At 40.1% G+C, this 22,559-nt stretch overlaps 1 protein-coding gene across 1 annotated transcript in view; it reads left to right on the top strand.

Moving 5' to 3' along the window:
- Positions 1 to 22,559, top strand: part of MARCHF1 (membrane associated ring-CH-type finger 1) — an 84,028-nt gene that overhangs the window by 13,107 nt on the left and 48,362 nt on the right.

Raw genomic sequence — 22,559 nt, 5'->3', positions numbered from 1 at the left:
CTTCTGCAATGGTCCTCAGACAAGGTAAATTTAAATACCAGTGTCTGGTTTGGTTCAAAAATGTAAAAGTCCCTGGGACAGCCTGGGGGAGTTGGCGTTTGTTTATCACACTCTGACAGTCTTACCCTCAGCTCAGTGCTCTCCTTCCAACCTTTGTCATGCAAGGACCCCAGGAGTCTATTAGCTCCCCTTCATTCACTCCCAGGTTCATGCAGAACTAAAGAGGCCATAACCCAGGAGTCCCTGTGTTTGGGAAGCTTCTGGGAGGTGGATTTTACTTTAGACATTATGCTGAACATTTCCTTCTTTCCCTCATGGTTACCTAACAAGTAATCAAAACCTCTCTGTTTTCTGCCTCACTTGATGGGCTTGGTTTTATTTTGGCCCTTCTGAGCCTCGCCTTAACTAACTCTGACATCTTTATTTCACACTCTTTGATCTAAGCTAGCTCACAACTCTTTGATCTAAGGTGCTCACAACCAAATGAAAGTGTTTTGCCACACTGCAAGATAGTAACAATGAAAAATAAAAATAAAAGAGGAATAAAGACAGAAAAAAATAGAATGAAACAGAAGTCATATACACTGTCAAAATGTCCATGCATCAGAGGAGTCCTGGTTGCAATCAGCATTCCAAAGCCTCGGATTTCTACCAGATAGACTAGCAAGGATCAGAGCTCACCACACTTAGTGGTTCTCAATCTGGGCTGCATGGTAGACTCACCTGAGAAGTTAAAAAAAAAAAAAAAAAAACAGTTGCTGTCAGGACCCTTTCAAATCCCCTGGAAGTGATGTCTCACCATGGGTCCAGAGATGATTTTAACGAGCACCCAGGGCTGAGAGTCACTGATTTTTAGCCCAGTCTCAAGCAAAGCAAATGAAGCCAGTATGATAATATATTGCAAGACCTATACTTGGGTAGGAGGTCCACTAGGCAGCACTTCTATAATCTGGACACACCAAAATGGAGCCTGGGGGTGAGCAACAATTTATGAGGTCATTTGGGACAGTGATTCTCAAACTTGACAACTCTATTGGCGGATAAAAGATATAGTTGCTTTTAACAGCTTCCTCCTTGAATTAAACCTCAAATTTCTTACCTGTGTGCAAGTTTTTGACACTACAACTTAAAAAGACATGCCAAAAACTAAATCCATGGCTCTCAAAGCACAGTCCCTGCACCAGAAGCATCACAATTACCTGGGAACTTGCTAAACATGCATTATTGGGCCCCAACCTAGACCTGTGGAATCAGAAACTCTCCGAGTGGGGCTCAGCCATCTGGGTAGTAACTGGCCCTCTATGTGAGTGCGATGCACGCTAAAGTTTGAGAACCACTGAAGTAGAGACTATAGATAAGAAAACAGGCAGGGTAAGAGAGTGTGTTCATGCTGCAGGAGGCTAAAAAGAGGTGCTTTAGAGTACCAGGGAAAGGGCCTGATGTAAATCTGTGCATGAGGGACAGCCAAACATCTAATCTAATAATAGACAAATATGCAAATTGACCATACCTCCGACACACCCACAAGCCACGCCCACAAACCACGCCCACCATCTAATCAGAGCGAGTATGCAAATTAACCCAAACCAAGATGGCTACAGCCACAGAGAGCAAGGTTTCCTAGGTAACAGAGGAGGCCAAGCTTTCCGCCTGCCCTTTCCAGGCCTAAGCCTCCACTCAAGCTACAAAGTTTCAATTATAGAAGGTAAACAAATTCAAACAAATGGCGGCAGAACGGAGCTTGAGAGAGCAGGCCAGGGTTGCCGCCGGCAACAGGGGAAGCAAAGCTTTCTGCACACCCTGGCTGGGCCCACCCGCTTAAGGCAACATAGTTTCAATTATAACCCCAACACAAATGGCTTCCAGCCTCGGAGGGAGCCCCAGGCTTGGCTTGGCTCTGCTCCAGGCTACAAAGTTTCAATTGTAGAAGGAAAATAAATTCCAGATACCAGGGCCTCTGCTTGGGTTGTCAGGGGGCGTGGCCGGCCTGCAAACCACCACAGGCCCCTCGCTCAGGCCGCCCCACACCCCAAGGGAACCACCACCTGATCCGGGACACCCTTCAGGGCAAACCAGCTGGCCCCCACCCCTGTACCAGGCCTCTATCCTATCTAATAAAAGAATAATATGCAGATTGATCATCATTGCAACACACAATATAGCTGCCCCCATGTGGACACAAGATGGCCACCACAAGATGGCCAGCAGGAGAGGGCAGTTGGGAGGCACCCGGCCTGCAAGGGAGGGCAGTTGTGAGGGATCAGCCCTGCAAGGGAGGGCAGTTGAGAGGGACCAGGCCTGCAAGAAAGGGCAGTTGGAGGTGATCAACCCTCCAGGAGAGGGCAGTTAGGAGTGACCAGGCCGGCAGAGGAGGGAAGTTGGGGGCAAACAGGCTGGCAGGGGAGCTGTTAGGCATCAATCAGGCTGGCAGCGGAGTGGTTAGGGGGTGATCAGGCTGGCAGGCAGAAGTGGTTAGGGCCAATCAGGAAGGCAGGCAGGCAAGCAGTTGGGAGCCAGCAGTCCTGGATTGTGAGAGGGATGTCCGACTGCCCGTTTAGGCCCGATCCCACTGGGATCGGGCCTAAACGGGCAGTCGGACATCCCTCAAGGGGTCTCATATTGGAGAGGGTACAGGCTGGGCTGAGGGAGAACCCCCCTCCGTGCACGAATTTCATGCACCGGGCCTCTAGTCAAGCAAATAAATGACATGATATTTGTTGGTATTTGATGATTTTCCATTTCCTTTTTAAAAATGACATACTAGTACTAAATGTATAGTCACATAGACATAAATGTCTATGTTTCTATATGTTTCTACAGTTGGCCCTCCATATCCATGGGTTCCACATCTGAGGATTCAACCACCATGGATCAAAAATATTTGGAGGGAAAAGTTATGTTGTTGCTGGCAGGTGCTATGTAGTTAGGCCTATCATGGTTGTGTCTGTACTGAACATGTACCAATTTTTTTTCTTGTCATTATTCCCTAAACACAGTATAACAACTATGTACATCACATTTATATTGTATTAGTATTATAAGTAATGTAGATATAGTTTAAAACATAGGAGAGGATTGTGTGGGTTACATGCAAATCTATACCATTTTATATAAGGGACTTGAGCACCCATAGATTTTGGTATCTGTCGGGGATTCTGGAACCAATCTCCCACAGATACCAAGGGACGACTATATATACACATATACACACACAGACATATATATGTATAAACAGGGTAGGTTTACAGTTTCACGTATGTGAAACAGAGTTTATTCTAGTATTATTATTTATTAATTATTATATTATTTTCCATATAAACAACTATAAACCTCCTTTTGCCTTACTCTAAACCGAGAAAATAGAAGGCCAAGAACGAGATGGATTGACTCCATAAAAGAAGCCATAGGCATGAGTTGTCTATAGGAGCTGAGCAGGGCTGTTGAGGACATGATATTAAGGACATCACTGGGTCACAGCGTTGTCAGGAGTTGGAGCCAACTCAACAGCTTGTAATACACACATATATGTGCATGTGTATGTGTGACATATACATTTGTACCTACACACTCCACCATACTTGGGGTTTGCACTTTAGCACTTGCACTTTTCACTTTTGTAGTTTGTGTGTGAAAATAAAATGTCTACTTTACCTTTCATTAAACTCTATATTGAAGTTGCACATTTTAAATTTTTTTAGTGTTTCTATTTTCAAACAAGACAGCTGCTTTAGAGACATAATAGAAAGGCAAAAATATCAGGGAAGAACTATATGTAATGATTGCACCTGGCATATATGATTATTTAAGTACATTCACATTGGATGTGGAAGAAAAATGATATCAATTTATCATTTAGATTATTTCATAGCAGAAAATTTTGTCCAAGAAGGAGAAAGGTCAAAAGATGATGAAAATGCAAAGATACAAATGAAGGATAGAGTAAGACTCAGTGGACAGTGATGAGAATAGAGAAGGTTTAGACACACCCACAAATCCAGCCAGTTTAAATACTAATGATGCAGTTGAAGACACCCCTTGCAGCTAGCAAGGAACAGGATAAATAGGTTTTAGCTTCTAAGAAACTGAAGCAGGACCTCAAATACCTACAATGGAATGTCAGAATACCCATACTTGCATAGATCATAGATGTACACCATGCCTGACATGAAATAGCAAGTTTTATATACTTAAATTTAGATAATACAAGTTATTCCCAACATTGGCATATGTGTATAGAGTGAAGGTGGAGGACAAAGTATTCTTCATACTTTTCCGTCTTTCCAATAGGTAAGTATTTGGGGTATAGAATGGAGACTTGCAAAGAGGATTAACACCTGTGTAGCCAAAATATTAAAAGGATGACACCTGAAGCTAAACAGGAAAGCAATGCGCATGGCCTGATAACAGACAAGGCACTTTCCAAATCCTTCTAATATTTATAACTTGGTTAATTTACTAGAGACTAAGAGAAAAGAAAGGGAAGTGGAGCTGGAAAAATATTCTTCACTCTCTCTATTTTTCGTTTATTTTAGTATTTCCTTTAGTGCTTATTACAGTAGTTGTGGTTATTGTAAAGAAAATATAAAATAGAGAAAACTCCTATTTTAAACTTAATTATACAGATTTTGGTATATTTCCTTTGAATCATTTTATGCATATAAGTTTAATAGGATTATACAATGTTTTCATTTATGTTTCTTAATCATAAGATATAAAGTTCTACACATAGCTTTTGAAGAATGAAACCTGTCAGGAAAAAAAAATCTTAAAGGTTTTTGTCTAAATGGAAATTCTGTTTTCTCAGGATTCTGAATAAAATATAATTTTATTTTTATAAGCATTTTAATTTAGTTCCATAAAATTGTACTTTGTGTCTGATGATCAAGAAACAAATGATTGAAATAAACAAATGGAAATCATTCTGGATTTACTTACACACTAGGAAAATATGAATTAGAAAGAGGAAGTAAGGAGCTACATTATTAATTTACATATTTGTAATTCTATTACTAGTTGTAAAATATATTTTAAATATAATTATTCCTTGGAATAATGTCATTGGTAATTCTACCACTGTTAGGAAAAAATATTTTCAAATATAATTATTCACTGAAATATTTTAAATTCAAGATAGTACAAAATTACTTCCTTCTACTTTTTAAAATGACTGTCTCCATACATGTGACTAAGGTAAAAGTTAAATTATGAACATCATGGTTTCCAAATGGTACCTGTGGTGACAAACAAATGCTTAGATGCCCTATAAATAGATTAATCTTGAGCATCTCTCCTGAGGAGCTTTAATTAAAACCCTAAAGTCAATTTAATCTGTCCTTGACTCCCATTCTCCCATAGTTCATCCCCTTTACTTTTCCCAAATTGATGCCTGAGTTTTACCAACTTTACTTCATAGTCTCTTGTTCTCTTTTTCTATTTTCACAACTATTACACTAGTTCTTTCTTTTATTATTATTGACTTTAACTTTTATAATATTCTCTTCTTTTTCTTTCTAATACCTGAAGTAACACAGCTAGATTAATTATTTTTGGAGGGGAGACATAGACAAGCTGATTGTATTTTACTTTTTTAACTATATTTTTATTGACTTCAGAGAGGAAGGGAGAGGAAGAGAAAGAAAGAAACATCAGTGATGAGAGAGAATCACTGATCAGCTGCCTCCTGCATGCCCCACACTGGGGATCGAGTCTGAAACCTGTGCATGTGCCCTGACTGGAAATCAAACTGTGACCTGGTTCATAGGTCAGTGCTCAACCACTGAGCCATGCCGGCAGGGCTCAAATTCTTTTTTATTAATTTATTTTTTATTTTATTTTTATTTTTATTGTTGAATTACAAATGTTCCCCATTTTCTCCTCATTGCTCCCCTCCAGTTCCCACCCCACCCTAGGCCTTCACCACACTATTCTCTTTGTCCATGGATTACGCATATACTAGTAAGCATAGAAGTTCTTTTGTTATTCTCCCGCTCTACCCCCTTTTCCTCTAAGATTGGTCATGTGTTTCCATACCTCTGGAGTTATTTTTTTTCATCAGTTTATTTTGTTCATTAGATTCCACATATAAGTGAGATCATGTGATACTTGTCTTTCTCTAACTGGCTTATTTCCCTAGTATAATACTCTCCAGGTCCCTCCATGCTCTCAAAGGGTAAGATAGCCTTCTTTTTTATAGCTGCATAGTATTCCATTGTGTAAATGTACCAAAGCTTTTTTATCCACTCATCTATTAATGGGCACTTGGGCTGTTTCCAGATCTTAGCTATTGTAAATAGTGCTGCACTGAACATAGGGGTTCATATACTCTTTCTGATTGGTGTTTCAGGATTCTTAGACTATATTCCTAGAAGTGGTATCACTGGATCAAAAGGCAGTTTGATTTTTTTAATGTTTTAGGAAATTCCGTACTGTTTTCCATATTGGTGCAACAGTCTACATTCTCACCAAGTGCTTTAGTAAGTTGCTGTTACAATTGAATAGAGTTAAAGCTTTTTATGTGTGTGTGCATGTGTGTGTATGTGTGTGCACATGTCGCCACTGGATGAAGAAAATGTATTTTAGGTTCTCCAAATCTTACTTTATTCTTCAGCATGACATCCCACCCTAACTTTTCTCTTCTTTTCAAACTTGGCCACATACTTGACCAGTTTACCTGGTCAATTCTACTTCTAAGCATTCACTGAAAATATCTTCTATGTCTGGAGTCTTCTACGAACTTCCATCTCCATCTGCCAAAATTCCACCCAGGATCCAATTTCATTTCACATACTGCATCTTCCATTAGGCTTAACCACTCCCTACCCCCAATCTGTACTTTATCTTTACCTCCTTTGCATATAACAGCACTTGATATGACACACATCACATTGTAACTTGGACTCTAGGTAGTTGTGCAATTGTCCAATGTATAAACTATCAAAGTATAAGCTCCATGAAGGACACAAAGCCTGAGAATTATTGATCTTTTTATTTATCACAGCACCCTGTCTGATCTTACACATAGTAAATATGCAACAAATTATTTCTTGAGATAATGATCAAATAAATAAATAAACACACGAATAAATAAGTGAATGAATGAATTAAGACCTACCATTCTTCATTCAGAGTTCTGGAACCACCCAGCCACTGTGGCTCATTTGTTGAGCACCAACCTATGAACCAGGAAGCCACAGTTCAATTCCTGGTCAGGGCACACGCCTGGGTTGTGGGCTCAATCCCCAGTGGGGACTGTAAAGGAGGCAGACAATCAATGATTCTCTCTCATCATTGATGTTTCTGTCTCTCTCTTCCTCTCCCTTCCTCTCTAAAATCAATAAAAATATATTTTTTTAATTACTGGAACTACTGTAACATTGATATTTTGCTGAGACACTCAGTTGCCTGTATAGAAGAATTCATATGCAGGAGCATATTTCTGATTCATTCAATGCATTCTTGGTTGTCTGTAAATAAATTACTTTGTCAATTATCCATGAGCCTTGAGACTTCCTTTGATGTAATGCTCAGCCAGATAAGATTAATGAATGAACAAAATACAGAAGGAAGTCATGGTTGAGAATGAGGTTATGAGGATTCAAACACTTAGCAATCACAAAGAAAGAGCTATCACAAAATCAATTTGGAATTAAGAGTCTCTGCCACATGGAGAAAAGAAGACTAAAAAGTTATAATGATATTTTTCTGATAGGGGTGTTATTATGTATGTACCAAAGCCCTACTCTGTATCTGACCAAAATATATTTATTTATACCTACACAGAAAGCAAATGAGTGTGTATTATCTGTCCTTTTGTTTTTTTCTTTCCACCTCAATGTATGCTGGTAATAAAAATTGAGCCTATTAACTTTAAAATTACTTGCATAGAAAATTTTGTCAATCTTACTAACAAACCCCAAAACTCTCAAAACTTACATATAAAATCAATGTTAGCGATGTGTGAGAATGTAGAGAAAATCATTTATATGGATTATCTCAAAGGGAACATTCCACATTTTGATCTCTCCTGACTTGGAGGATTTGGACACTTTGAGCTGACTCTAAGACTAGTGAGAAAGATCTATTCTGTTATTGGGTACTTGGGGCTGGGACTCGAGGAGTGACACCTGCCATCATACAGGGGGGGAAACATCTAACGTACTCCATGAACTCACGGAGCCTTCAGAAAGTCCCCAAGGAGGGCCTAGCCCCCTATGAGACTGAATCACTAGGCTAGATGATAGCAGAGGAGTCCATGTAAAAATGCTCAATCCCAATCAGGGTTTAAACTCCTGGTATCAATAAAATTGAACCATAACCAGAGGTGATGAGGGCCACAAGCGGAGCAATTTACTAGTAAATAGAATATTCCCAATCCATAGCTGCGCACACAACCACGATAACCTTTGAACACAAATAAGACTTGGCCTCCTCTGCTTTCATTACTGGCACAGCAAGGTGATCATTTTCTTCTCCACGTTTTTCATCAGTGTGATATCTAGTGGGAAGAAAATGCAGCTGATTAGTTGTGACTTTGGATCAGCTCCAGGATCAAGCTAGGAGCCAGGGACATTGCTATGCCATTGTCTTTGGTGTTGATCATTCCCTCCAGCCTGTGCAGATGGTCTGAAGTGTTGACCAAGTCAGTGGTGACAAATTAGGGCATGAAATTAAACTCAGGAAGTCATTCTATGTAGCAGGGTTTTGTTTTGTTTTTTTAGTTGAAAATATTCCTTTGAGAAAAGTAAACACTTTAAAAAATCACTTGTGTGTGAAAAGCTGTCACTCTTCTGTAGATGTTAAAAAGATTGTAGATTCAGAGTGGCCAATCTTATGATTATAAAAATTGTATCAGCCGTCTATAAAATATTTTATCCTTATATCATAATTATATTTTTAATTAGAGTATATAAGATATTTTTAATCTCAGGCCAAATGGTAGCTTATAATGCTTAGCTTCATTTCTCTAAAGAAAATCTTTAAAAATCTGATTTAAGGTTGTTTGTATTTTGAAATCCAAAAATGTATGCTCACTCCATCTTAATCAGAGTTGCTGGGAACAGCTGTTAGTAAGAATACTATTATTAAATGCTGTCCATGTTCTTCTCTACTTATTAAATAAGAGTTACTTCTCCTTTCTTTATCCGATCAGTTTACTTGACTTCCTCTGATGCTCAGAGAGGGTATAAAATTGGTATACCTCAGTTTAGTTCCTCAAATGTTAATGAAAGAGTAAAGGGTATGTGCAAGGATCATGCATTTCTCACTTTCATTATAAGTGAGTTTTCCCGAAACATAAACAAAGTGCTGGTAGTTGGTAACAATTTCTGAGAATTGCTAAATCATCTCACTAAGCTATCTCTTTTGGTTTGTGCTCTGTAATACCTTAAACTATGTTCAAGTAACACCTTCAGCTATGCCATTCCCAGGCCATTTATGGTCTAGTAATTTGTCATCTTTACCCTGACTTTTTAACATTCTTATCATATAAATTACTCTTAATATCATGCTGTTCTTTCCATACAAAGAAGATTCTGCCCCCCCAAAATTAATAATTAATAGGAATTTATTCAGCTCATAATAACAGAACTTAGATAGATTAAGCAATAACAAACAACAAAGAAAAGATTAAGCAATAACAAACAACAAAGAAAAGAACTGTATGGAATACAATTTAAGAGCAATGAAACCTCAAGAAATGGAGGGAGCATTGTAGGGGAAGAAGATTCAGAGGCTCTTGCATTAATGCTGTGAGTCTTAGGATAGCTTCAACTTAGATTCGGTATTATCAAGAGAGAGAGGATATCAAGTATATGAGATTATATTTGAGAAAGTTCTCAGAGGCACACATCACCAGAATGCAGGAGGCTGGCAAAATAACCGTCTGAGCATTACCTTTAAAAAATACTATTTGTCTTTATTGACAATTAACTTAATCCTTATAAATAGTCCTATGAAGTAGATGATGCTACTTTCTTATTTTATTGATGAGGAACTTGAAAATACAAGTAACTTAAAAAACATACATATGATTCTAATGCTGATTGTAATTATAACAACCACACCAGCTTTTCCCAACGTTCGTCACATTGGGACACAAACAGAATATGACAACATTTGTGAGTTAACTGGGATTAATGGATAACACACCCAGGGCCTTTACACTGTCCTCTAGGCTCAGAGGAAGCAAGATCTTGGAACAGTGGTAATTTATTTGTGGCAAAAGTTATAGCTTATGATCTGATAAATATTGTAAGATGCTACTATGCCTGTATGTTAGGGATTAGTGGGAAATAATGACAATAGTATGGTCAAGGTAAATTTGGATTATGGAAGGTCATATTAAAATCGGGTGAAGTAATTTATTTTTTTTAATATATTTTATTGATTTTTACAGAGAGGAAAGGAGAAGGATAGAGAGTTAAAAACATCGATGAGAGAGAAATATCAATCAGCTGCCTCCTGCACACTCCCTCCTGGGTATGTGCCCGCAACAAAGGTACATGCCCTTGACCGGAATAGAACCTGGGACCCTTGAGTCTGCAGGCCGACACTCTATCCACTGAGCCAAACCAATTAGGGCTCGGGTGAAGTAATTTAGACTTGATTTGATTGATGATAGAGTTATTTTTTTAAATTTCTTTATTGATTAAGGTATCACATATTTGTCCTCATCCCCCCATTCCCATCCCAAACCCCTCCCCACGCATGCCCCTACCCTCCTGTTGTTCATGACCACTGGTTAGGCTCATATGCATGCACACAAGTCCTTTGGTTGATCTATCTCCCTTGTCCCCACCCTCCCCTACCTTCCTTCTGAGGTCTGACAGTCTGATCAATGCTGTTCTTGTTCATCAGTCTATGTTGTTCATCATTTCCCCTAGATGAGTGAGATCATGTGCTACTAGAAATACACTTATAAGAACCGAAAATGAGACAAGCAATAATGGTTATGCTGGGAGGCAAATGAATCAGTCTGTAGTGAGTTTCTTTCTGGGCCAACAGTTCTTTTGAAACCCAATTTCAATGTCAAACAGTTCCTTATGTGTACATGTCAGCAATGATATTTTAGTTCTGGATGGTGGACAAATGGTGGTAATGCAGGTCCGACCCTCTCTGGTTTAGTCCTGGGAAACCTGCAGCGACGCACAGCTGCTGACTGCTAGTATGGCAAGGCATCGTCAGCATCTTCCATCTCTGGACTGTTTCTCTTCTGTCTTCATGGCTGGAGCACTCCTGTCAATTCCTCTCTGTTGCAGGAATCCACATGGTCTAGGAGTTGTTTTCTAAAAATATACAAACATATTCTTGACCAAAAGTTAGTAAAGGAATCTTTTCTATAAATTTGACTTGCAATCCTTTTTCATTTTTTTGCCCAAACGATTTTCCTTTGGCTTGTTTTGACATCATGTATGTTTTACATGGGTGTCTTGCTATTAGCATTACAAATGGAAGTTAATTTTCTAAAGTAAAAATTTTCTACCCTTGGTCTGGGAGAGGCCACGCACCCCTGGGTCCGGGTGAGGCCATGTGTCCCTGGATCCGGGTGCGGCCTCGCGCACCTAGGTCCGGGTGAGGCCACGCACCCCTGGGTCTGGGAGAGGCCACGCGCCCCCGGGTCCAGGTGAGGCCATGTGTCCCTGGATCCGGGTGAGGCTGGGTCCCGGGTCCGGGTGAGGCCACGTGCCCCTGGGTCCGGGTGAGGCCATGTGTCCCTGGATCCGGGTGAGGCCTCGTGCACCTAGGTCCGGGTGAGGCCACGTGCCCCTGGGTCTGGGAGAGGCCACGCGCCCCCGGGTCCAGGTGAGGCCATGTGTCCCTGGATCCGGGTGAGGCTGGGTCCCGGGTCCGGGTGAGGCCTCGCGCACCTAGGTCCGGGTGAGGCCACGCGCCCCTGGGTCTGGGAGAGGCCCCGCGCCCCCGGGTCCGGGTGAGGCCATGTGTCCCTGGATCCGGGTGAGGCTGGGTCCCTGGGCCCGGGTGAGGCCACGCGCCCCAGGCTCCTTAAAGAAATGATTCATTCCAGGTCTGGGGCAACAACTATACAAAATGAGCCTGGGTCACCGTGTTGTGGCCAGAAAACAAAGAAGCTATTCAAGATTAATGGGGTCATGTCAATGATACAGGTCACTTACAGGCTGGGGCGGTCCTGTTCCCACTCTTCAAGGACTGGTCAATTTGAACATAATAAAGAACAATGACTGCAATGGAAAAAAAAAATTTCTAGATGTAATTTACTTACAGGATATTTTTCCTTACATGATATTCTTCTACTATCCCCACTTTTTTTATTTAAATATTGGGAAGCTTTTGGAAATTTTATAGTGTAGTCTTGATAGCTTTTAAATTTTAATTTTTTGCACTAAAATATGACTGCTTTAGGTTCATTACATGTTACACAATTTTACCATGACATGAACTACCAATAAAAATTTTAGTTAACACTTTAGGAACAGCTTTTTTTTTCCCCAGTACAATTAATTTTTCTAGAATATTCACATATTTCAATTAGCCAATTTAAATTAGCCTGAAAACTTGACTACTATTTTACTGTCAAATTTAATACTCTAACAACAATCTTATTTTACCCTGTAAATATTAGTGGAAAGGATTATTTGCCTTCTTGAGTAGGCCCTGAGCATTCCTGGTGCTAGGCTGGGTTTAGATATCAAAAACCCACTTCCCCACACCATGGGTACAAGACAACTCAAACAAGTCTTGTTGCAGCGAGAGGGCAGCTGCTGTCGGCCAAGTCTCTGTCTGTTACCTGGGTCCCGATTTGAGCTGGGCATGGGAAGCTAAGCAACCATGGGGGCAGGAGACCTCCCTTAGAAGGGGTGAGGGTTCAGGCCCCTGCAAAGTTGGGGGGGTGAGGGTCTGTGCCCCACCTCTGTCGACCCCCAAGTTCTCTCCTGATGGCCCCTCTGCGACTGTGCCTGTCTTAGGTTGTTCCTCCCTTGAGGAATCTTACCCGTCATTGACTAACCAGCCATCCTCCAGGGCCAACCAGGGTGATGTGAGGTTCAGTTCTGTCTCCTTGGTAGCCTATGCCCCCATGGACTCCACGCCCAGCACCTGCCGTGGGATCCCCTCGCCTGCTGGTGGGGCCCCAGCACTGATCACATATCTTGGGGAACCCGGGTTTCTTCTCCAGGGAGGGCCCAGCTCGCCCCACTGGGCAAGAGACAGATCCATGGTACCAGCCATCACGAGGCTTCAACCTTGGCTTGAACAGAAAGCTCAGGCAACAGCTGTGGGCAATTGGATTGTGAGAAGAGGGTCCCTCTTGGCCAAAAAGGCAAGAGGGACCAATATAGAATGCTCAGGTGCCTTCCCAGGGGGCCCTCTACACAATGGAAGGGATTAAATCCTTTCATATCCTTTTTAAATTGCTGCCAGACATTCAAAGAATTAGTTTGTAAGTTTGTTTAGGATAATTGTATATTATGATGTTGTAGTTCTAAAATATCAAGAGATGTGTTACCTTTGTCTCCAAGCACCAAAAAGATTATATTTTATTGATGATAGAGTTCTTAAAGAGTGGCCATATATTAAGAATAACTATGTTTTAAAAATGATTTGGAAGGAGCAAAACCTTAAAGATAGTTTGTGTCAAAGATAATTGATAGTTGACCATTCAAAACTACTAGAGAGGTGACAGTGAGGATGAAAATGAGGAAGATATGGAAAACACTGAGGGAGAAAAATATTGCCACATTGATGACAATTTCAGTATACAATCTGAAGTACATGGAAGGTTCAAAGATAAAGGCACACCAAGAGAATGGGATATGTGTAGAATGGCATCTTTGGGATGAATAGCTATTTTGGAGAAGATGAGATTTAGGAAAGAGTAAGTGTCCCTTTGAGGATACACTGTTATTAAAGTTAGAAAACTGGCTGGAGTTTTTTGCTATTAGAGGGGCAGAGGTGTTTTTGGAGATGGATGTTTTAAAATCACAAATCCAGGAGCAATGCTTGAAGTTGTGGCCCTAGATTGCCTTCCTACAAGAGGTAGTCAGTATAGAAGAAAAAAAAAAAAGGCCAAGTACAAAATTTCCAGGATAAGCAGAGAGGAAATGCTGATAAAGAAATGGTGGTGGTGGTGGTGTAGAAATCAGTCTGTGGGAACATGAGAATAGCAGATTGCAACATTGGAAACTAAATATGAGGTTGTGTTCCTTTAGCACAGTGATTTTCAACCTTTTTCATCTCATGGCACACATGAGCTAATTACTAAAGTTCTGCGGCACACCAAAAATATATTTTTTTGCTGATCTGACAAAAAATACATATAATTTTGATTGATTCACACCAGATGTCTATTGTTGTGTTGGCTGTTGTCGTTTTTTTATTTTAAATATAAGGGAGGAAATAGTCAGATATTGCATGTTTAAAAAATTCTTGTGGCACAGGTTGAAAATCATTGCTTTAACACTATGTCAGCCATATTGTGCTTGAGTACTTTCAATGATGGGAAATTTACACTCTCCTCAGGCAGCTTCTAACATCTTTTGAAAGCTCTCTTTGTTTCTTTGACTTTTACTCATTGGATGCTGTTGTAGAACAGAACAAGACCAGTTAGTTGCCTTTCACACAGCAGCCTTTCACACATCCAAAGAAAGCTGTCATGTAATTTTCGCTTCCCTCCCTTTTCTTCCCCTCAGAAGTTAAATGTGACTTAGTATTTCTTTTTATTTGTCCCCAAATAACTACACTCATACTTTAGAAGGTTGTCCCTTTGACCTACAGTTTTTAGTTATTGTAGAAGAGTCTGAGTCATGGATTTACACATGTTGAATTCCATGTTATTCTCCTATCTTCTCTCGCCATCAAAGCTCACCTATCATATCTCTCCTATCATTTCTCACCTTCTCAGGCTCCAGAATCCTAACATTTTTTTATCTGTCCTCCATAAGTATTCACTATTCCAAACCTAAAATCATGTTTTTTAAAATATTTTTTATTGATTTCAGAGAGGAAGGGACAGGAATAGAGAGATAGAAACATCAATGATGAGAGAGAATCATTGATTGGCTGCCTTCTGCATGCCCCCTACTGGGGATCGAGCCCACTACCTGGGCATGTGCTCTGACCAGGAATGGAACTGTGACCTCCTGGTTCACAGGTTGGTGTTCAACCACTGAGTCATGCCAGCCGGGCCTTACAATCATCTTATATGCCCTTCTGATTCCACTTTTCCTAAATTTAAGGTTAACAATATAAGAGCAATGTCACATGAGTCAAAAAGAGATAAATTTGAAGGGCAGATAAGTCAACAATGCAAAAAAATATAGGAAAGATAAAGAGCTTAGAAAGGGTCCTTAAACTTGGCTGTAAGGAGAGTGTTGGTAGTTTAGCAGAAAAGTGATCGAAGAAATAAAGTAGATGGAGAAAATGTTTCCTTTTCTTACATCTCAGCTCTTTATGATGAAAAATGACAGTCTGTAAGCTGAAATGCAGACACGAAAAATTGGGTTGCTTTTATAAAAAGCGTGTGATGTATTGCATCTGTTACCTAGTAGCAATTTTTGTTGATGTTATTGATTATTTATAGATTGACAATAAGGCCTTAATGTGGCATGACATTTATACTTTGCAATATATTCTCATATACCCTATTTTATTTGAGCCTCATGATAGCCATGTAAGATTTTACAAATAAATAAAACCTACTGTTTAAAAAACTTCTCGGAGGCCATCCAATGTATAGAAGACCAAAGCTAAATTTAATCCCAATTTTACCCTAACACAGTCTAAATCCGTGGTCGGCAAACTGCGGCTCGCGAGCCACATGCGGCTCTATGGCCCCTTGAGTGTGGCTCTTCCACAAAATACCACAGCCTGGGCGAGTCTATTTTGAAGAAGTGGCATTAGCAGAAGTTTAAGTTTAAAAAATTTAGCTCTCAAAAGAAATTTCAATCGTTGTACTATTGATATTTGGCTCTGTTAACTAATGACTTTGCCGACCACCGGTCTAAATGTACTCCCTGGACTAGTTTTATTTGAGACATGTCTTTGACTTGACCCACCTGGGGATTCAAATGTGTCAGTAAGTAACTCACCTGTGCAGAGTCAGAATTCATGACCTTGGTTTCACAAGCATTTGCTCTAAGCAACTTACAAACTATCTTCTAAAAACTCTGAGTTCCAAAGAACTGAAAGCAATGACATAGATAAACCAAATTAGTAGTAGTCTCAGTAGTATTAATCCCATGATAAAATTAATAATAATAATAATAATAATATAATTAACAAATGATTGCCTACGATATGCCATATACTATACTTTCTTATTTAATCCTCATGACTCCCTGAGATGTATTTTTAACCTCACTTTACACATGAGTAGACTGAGAACTTCTCTAGTTTCCTGGAACAAATAGTGAGGATATGAGTCAGAATTTGATTTGCTTGTTGTGAGTCTCAAGCACCAAACGATTCCATATTATTTTTCCTATGACAATGAAAAAAATACAATCAAAGGGATATGAAGTCAAACACAAATACTCTACATATAAACAGTTTTTGTCTCATTTCCTCCCACTTTCAAAACCAGTTCTCCACCAACATTGTGATTTGCAGTCTCCCAAACCCATTCTTTTCTCATAATACATTAACCATGCAATGGTTTCACTCTCCTTCCTACTATGTGAGAGTCTGTCTATTCTAGACCCCGTGGCCAATGGTTTTCACACCGTAATCTCTGATGCATCACAATGCTTCACTCGTTTGTCCTTCCCTTTTCTGACCCAGTGATCTCAAGATGTGAGATTGTGCTACGACCTGTAGGATTGCTGTCTGACTGCTGAACACCGCCAAGTCACAATGTAGTGTTAACAGCGTCTACTATGAATCCGTGCTGTCTCATCTCACCAGGGACCCCATGGCTGCTCCACATTTCTAATATTCATGCTTGGCTAATTTTCCATTACATTCTCCAAGTGGCACTTTCTAATTATTTACAGCCTCTATAAGACCTTAACCGTCTGCCTTCTGCCATCTGTTTAGTCTACATGTTGTGTCCTATATCACGCAAGATATTCAGACCTCCCAGACCCAGCCACTGCGATTTCCTCTGCCTCCACCCCCTTTGATGTTCACTGTCATTTTTTTTTTCTACCTCTTGCTCACAGGAAACTGTGTCTGCTTCCCTGCAAAGATAATCCTTTACCATACTTTCTTGCCTCATACTGTCTAAACTTCTCAAAAACCTTCATTTAACAATGGGGCATTCTCTTGTCTATGTGCCTTTTTTTTTTTTAAGGAAACCCTCTCTTTGGCACCTTTGCTTCTGCTTTATGAACAAGAAATCTGTTAAAAGAAAATGAAATTAAAAATAAAACTTTCTATAGTCTGCTCTCCTTTCATTGCTCTGCTGTATTTCTCAAAAAGAGAGATTATATCTCCTCACCCATTTACCTGAGCACTAATTTCTCACCCAAAGCTTAATACCTTTCAATATGGCTCTGACCAACATGTCCTCATAGTCATTTTTTTAGCTTAGTAAAGTGAATTCAAATAATAAATGCCAAACTCTGAAGTATGATGATTAGTTCTGAATAAAGAAAAACATCCAAATGAAACCATTACAAACATAGCAGTATCCATACTTACTGTGCTTAAAGATCATTTAGTTAGAGAGAAGTATGGAGAAAAAAATGTAGGTAAGGAAGTGAGGGGATATACCAGAAAGATTTGCCAAAAGAGAAACGGAAATGTGGCATGGAACATGGGAAGCGAGAGTTGACAGGCCTGTCCGTGAGATGCCGTCTGAAGATTACAGATGTTGACTTCCTTCAGGAGGCACATATTACAAATGTGCAGGCTGCCACAGCCAGTCACGGAAACCCAGCAAGGTCCTTGGGACCTCTGCACGCTCTGCAGGCCGTGTCCCATCTCCTCCCCAATGTTACCACAGTGTTCCAGATTCTTAATACCAAGATGATTGTAATCATTGCCCAAGTGGGGTACCTGCCTGCAAATCCTTTTCTCTCCCTCTCAATTTACCCTACATGCTGATGCTATTATCTGAATTTTCTTTGCATATAGCAAGAACCAAGAAAATGTGAGTGAATGCAATGACAAAGGAATGAATAGGGGGGGGGGGGAATGCCCAAAGTTACATAATCACTATGGCCTTCATGAATATTTTTTTCACTGGTGAATTATTTTTTTTAAATTATGCAGAAAAAAATTATCCTACCAGAACCAAGAAGCCTTGGTAAGGGAAGGGGTGGGGAGCAGTGTAGGTCATTTTGAGCTACATAAGATCCTCCCCCCCGAAAAAAAAAAAGCTTATTTTTCTTAAAACTTAAACATTAAGGAACTTTAAGTGCGCGCGCGCACACACACACACACACACACCCACACACACACACACAAAATTTTCAAAATTTAATTTCAAAAATGGTATTTTTGTGGTCTGCTCTTCACAGAAAGCTAGAAATAATATAGAAGTAGAAGTTTATTCAAGTTATAAAATGTGAAAGTCTCAATATATGCTGATTAAATTCTAAGCAGCCAGTTCATATGCTAAAATACCAAAAAATATGACACCAATGAAGTTCACCAATGATTTTATAGAATCACTCAAATCGTAAGCCATAATTTCCCATAAGGTAAACATGCATCAAAATTATGAATGTTTTGCAATGCAATTTTCTTTGTTGAAATCATTTTGTGCACACAATTATTCTTTTGGAAAAAGCATGTTTATGTTTTCATTGATAATTTAGCAATTGTAGTTTGTGCTAAGTATATCAATTTAAGAATTGTTTAATTCTTTCTGTAATGGCATTATCACATTATTTTTTATTTCTAGTAGATACCTGAAGTTTATAGTTAGCTCTTAAATTCATTTAGAACAATCTCAACATGATTTTTAAAAGTCTCCTGGGATCCAACATCATTTGGATAATTTGGAAAAAGTTCAAAATGTTAAAATAATGTAAAAATAAATCTTGTGAAATGGGAATGAAAATGAATTAGGCTCTTTAGGATTTTTCCTGTGGGAAATAATCTTAATTTTATGGGAAAAAAAATGCTGGTGCTACTTCAGGTAACAGTTTCAGCAAAAAAAATTTTAAAAGAAGTCTGTAAGGTACAGTAAGTTGGACTATGCAATCAGTAAACGGTTCAGATCAGTTTGAATTCAGTAACCATCAAGGTCGTTGTTTAAATCCGCTTATGAATAGATTACAGTTTTCATGTCAGTAAAAAATCAGAGCCTCAGAATCATCTTGACAGCTGTGCAGCATTTCACACAATCGTATTTTCTTTTTGACGTTTTAAAATTAAATGTACTGGGGTGACATTGCTTAATAAAATTATGTAAGTTTTAAGTGTACAATTCTGTGATACATCATCTGTATATTGCACTGTGTGTCCACCACCCAAGGTCAAATCTTCTTCCGTTACCATATATTTGATCCCTTTTACTATTTACTACCCTCCCCACCTTACTCCCCCCTGCTAACCACCATGCTGTTGTCTGTGTCTATGAGTTTTTGTCTTTCTTGTTTGTTCATTCATTGCTTTCAGTTTTATATGCCACGTCTAAGTGAAATCATATGGTCCTTGCCTTTCTTTTTTTGATTTATTTTGCTAAGCATAATATTCTCCAGGTCCATCCATGTTGTCACAAATGGCAGTGTTTCATCTTTCCTTATGGCTAAGCTGTATTCCTTTAACACGATTGTTTTTTAGTGATGAATTATCAGATGGCATTAACTGCTAGTTTTTATTTTTCAAATGAGAAATTGTGCCCTCTGTCCCTGCAGACTGTTCATGGTTCAGCAGGCTCCAAAGCCAGGTCAGGAGGGACTTTCACTTTTATTGTGTGCTTCTCTATGTAACCTTTACTTCAACTTCTGTTCCTTGCAGAAGTTGAGGTGATTTTTTATAACCTGGATTTTTATTATTGTTCATGATACTCATGCATTGTCTTTAACTCATAAACACCATGTTTAAGGCGGGAGTAAGTAGACGGGTTCTGTAAAGGGATGGATAGTAAATATGTTAGTCTTTGCAGCATGTTGCATATGGTCCCTGCAACAACTCTCAATTCTGCAGGTATAGTGCAAACACAGCTCTAAACACTACATAAACAGTGTGCATGGGTGTGTTTCAATAAAACTTTACTTACAAAGACATGCATCAGGAAGTACTAGGCCATAGTTTGCTGACCCCTGACCTAAGGGAGTATCTTTGTGTGGAGGTAGGGAGAGAAGAGTTTCGAGGACTTAAGAAATATCAACCTCTCATGCCCTATAATTCATTCAGTTTCACAGGCTCCAAGGATAAGTATTACAACAAAATGAAGTGCTACAGAAACCCGATTTGCTTTCACTGGTTGCTGTTATACTAAGTCAAAGTTGACGGAACAGTTCCTTTGCTTAACAGTCTTCTACTGGGCCTGATGGTGCAACCAACACTCTATTGGCAATGGGTGTGATACAGTGTATACTAAGCCTTGATCCCTACAACCTACACCTCTGGAGAGGAGGTATTTCAGGCTTTTATATTAAAAATTGGCTCTCAGATAATTTTCAATTTGTTCCCACCACATCAGCCATTTATTCTTGCTGCTACAACCCACACTGTTCCTTCCTAACTCGCTACAGGAGAAGGCGGACTATGCTTTCATCCCAGCACTCCCACCCCTAGGACTTTAGAAGTCAGTGTTTGCTTTTGCTTACTTTATTTTTACTTGAGAAACGGAGATTCAAGTACTACTGCCCTGTGTCATACTTCTTTATTTTGAGGTTGGGGAAGGGCTGGGTTTCGATTCCTGTATCTTGCTGCAGTAACCAGCTGAGCAGCCATTTCATTTCCCCTGGGGAGGCAGCTGAGGTAGATATAAGTGTATTTTAAAGATCCACTCTTTAAAACGCCTGCTTCTGGAGAACAGAGCACACAGACTGAAAAGGAAAGAGCAGTAGCAGCAATTTAAACATTCTTCCAGGGCGCCACTGCCACTGGGCTCTAAAAGTAACTATACAGATATATTTTCAATGTCCATTCCTGACTTAAATTTACCACATTGAGGTTAACTAATTATGTTTTAAAATTTGAAGATGAGAATAATGATTTCATACACTGTGAATCTATGAGTCTAAAATTCATGGTAATTCGGTAAACTAGTTGAACTCTGAATTCCTTGGAAGATGTAGTAATTAACATTTTGAAACAATAGGATTTACTCCACTTGAACTTTGTGCAACCAGTAATTTTTGTAACTTTTAAACAATGATGGTTATGACAGTTTAGGCCATTCATTGTGACCAAATTTGTGTGCATCTTTCTAGAGAAATATTTATAATATTTCCTAGGTGAGAGGTTATATATTCACTTTATTCTTTGGTAATATGTTACATTTTTCAGAATTCTTCCTCATTGGTAGGATACCCTATGTCTAAATTATACACCATGCCCCTGTAAAACTATCCTCTCTAATAAAATGGTAATATGCAAATTAACCATCACTCCACTACATAAGCCATGCCCACCAGCCAAGCCACGCCCACCAGCCAATCAGGGCGAGTATGCAAATTAACCCCATCCAAGATGGCTACAGCCACAGAGAGCAAGGTTTCCCAGGTAACAGAGTAAGCCACGCTTTCCATAGCCATTGCAGGCCTAAGCCTCCACTCAAGCTACAAAGTTTCAATTATAGAAGGTAAACAAATTCAAACAAATGGCAGTAGAATGGAGCTTGAGAGAGCAGGCCAGGGTTGCCGCCGGCAACAGAGGAAGCAAAGCTTTCCACATACCCTGGCCGGTCTCACCCGCTTAAGGCTACAAAGTTTCAATTGTAGAAGGTGAATTAACTGCCACAGAAATGGCTGCCGCCCTGGAGGGAGCAGCAGGCTTGGCTCTGCTCCAGGCTACAAAGTTTCAATTGTAGAAGGAAAATAAATTCCAGATACCAGGGCCTCCCCTTGGGTTGCCAGGGAGCGTGGCCAGCCTGCAAACCACCACAAGCCCCTCACTCAGGCCGCCCCACACCCCAAGGGAACCCCACCCTGATCTGGGACAACCTTCAGGGCAAACCAGCTGGCCCTCACCCGTGCACCAGGCCTCTATACTATCTAATAAAAGAGTAATATACAGATTGATCATCACTGCAACACACAATATAGCTGCCCCCATGTGGTCAAAGATCCTGCCCCCTTGTGGACACAAGATGGCCACCACAAGATGGCCAGCAGGAGAGGGCAGTTGGGAGGCACCCGGCCTGCAAGGGAGGGCAGTTGTGAGGGACCAGGCCTGCAAGGGAGGGCAGTTGAGAGGGACCAGGCTTGCAAGGGAGGGCAGTTGGAGGTGATCAACCCTGCAGGAAAGGGCAGTTAGGGGTGACCAGGCTGGCAGAGGAGGGAAGTTGGGGGCAAACAGGCTGGTAGGGGAGCAGTTAAGCATCAACCAGGCTGGCAGCGGAGTGGTTAGGGGGTGATCAGGCTGGCAGGCAGAAGCGGTTAGGGGCAATCAGGAAGGCAGGCAGGCAAGCAGTTGGGAGCCAGCAGTCCTGGATTGTGAGAGGGATGTCTGACTGCCCGTTTAGG

Source organism: Eptesicus fuscus, chromosome 6 (assembly GCF_027574615.1).
Source record: "Eptesicus fuscus isolate TK198812 chromosome 6, DD_ASM_mEF_20220401, whole genome shotgun sequence".
NCBI lineage: Eukaryota > Metazoa > Chordata > Mammalia > Chiroptera > Vespertilionidae > Eptesicus > Eptesicus fuscus.
The sequence above is the reverse complement of the archived record's forward strand: the minus strand, read 5'-3'. Positions and strand labels throughout refer to the sequence as shown.